Source organism: Macaca thibetana, chromosome 11 (genome assembly GCF_024542745.1).
Source record: "Macaca thibetana thibetana isolate TM-01 chromosome 11, ASM2454274v1, whole genome shotgun sequence".
Taxonomy (NCBI): Eukaryota; Metazoa; Chordata; class Mammalia; order Primates; family Cercopithecidae; genus Macaca; species Macaca thibetana.
The window spans coordinates 55,574,001-55,575,345 of NC_065588.1; positions in this window are offsets into that span (position 1 = coordinate 55,574,001).

Below are 1,345 nucleotides of genomic sequence, written 5' to 3' on the forward strand. Positions count from 1 at the left end.
TTACAGTTCCACATGGCTGGGGAAGCCTCAGAAGGAGGAGCAAGTCACATCTTACATGGATGGCAACAAGCAAAGAGAGAGAGAGCTTGTGCAGGGTAACTCCTCTTTTTAAAACCATCAGATCTCATTATCACAAGAATAACATGGAAAGACTTGCCCCCATGATTCAATTACCTCCCAGCGGGTCCTTCTCACAACATGTGGGCATTCAAGATGAGATTTTGGTGGGGACACAGCCAAATCATATCATTCTGCCTCTGGCTCCACCTAAATCTTATATCTTCATAGTTCAAAATCAATCACGCCTTCTCAACAATCCTCTAGAGTCTCAACTCATTTCAGCATTAACTCAAAAGTCCACATGCAAGACAAGGTAAGTGCCTTCCACCTATGACTCTGTAAAAGTAAGTTAATTACTTTCTAGATGCAATGGGGGTACAGGCATTGGGTAAATACTGCCACTCCAAATGGAAGAAATTGGCCAAAACAAAGGGGTCCCCATGCAAATCCAAAATCCATGGGGCAGTCAAATCTCAAAGCTACAAAATGATCCCTTTTGACTCCATGTCTCACATCCAGGTCACATTGATGCAAGAGGTGGGTTCCCATGGTCTTGGGCAGCTCCACCCCATGGCTTTGCAGGTTACTGCCTCCCTCCTCCCTCCCAGCTGCTTTCACGAGCTGGCATTGAGTGTCTGCAGCTTTTGCAGGCACATGGAGCAGCTGTCAGTGGATCGACAGTTCTGGAGTCTGAAGCACCGAATGCTTTTAACAGCACTCAAGTCATCTTGAATGCTTTGCTGCTTAAGAATTTCTTCCACCAGATACCCTAAATCATCTTTCTCAAGTTCAAATTTCCACAAATCTCTAGGGCAGAGCAAAATACCACCAGTCTCTTTGCTATAACAAGAGTCACCTTTGCTCCAGTTCCCAACAAGTTCCTCTTCTCCGTCTGAGAAACTGGAGTTCATTGTCCTTATCATTATCAGCATTTTGGTCAAAGCTATTCAACAAGTCTCTAGGAAGATCCAACTCTCCCAAATTTTCCTGTCTTCTTTTGATCCCTCCAAACCTGTTTCAACCTCTGCCTGTTACCCAGTTCCAAAGTCACTTCCATACTTTTGGGTATCTTTTCAGCAATGCCCCACTCTACTGATACCAATTTATTGTATTAGTCCATTTTCACTCTACTGATTAAGATATACCCGAGACTGGGCATTTTACAAAATAAACAGTTTTAATTGGACAAAAAGTTCCACATGGCTGGGGAAGCCTCACAATCATGGCAGAAGGCACAGAAGAGTGAGTCACGTCTTACATGGGTGGCAGCATGCAAAGAGAGAGA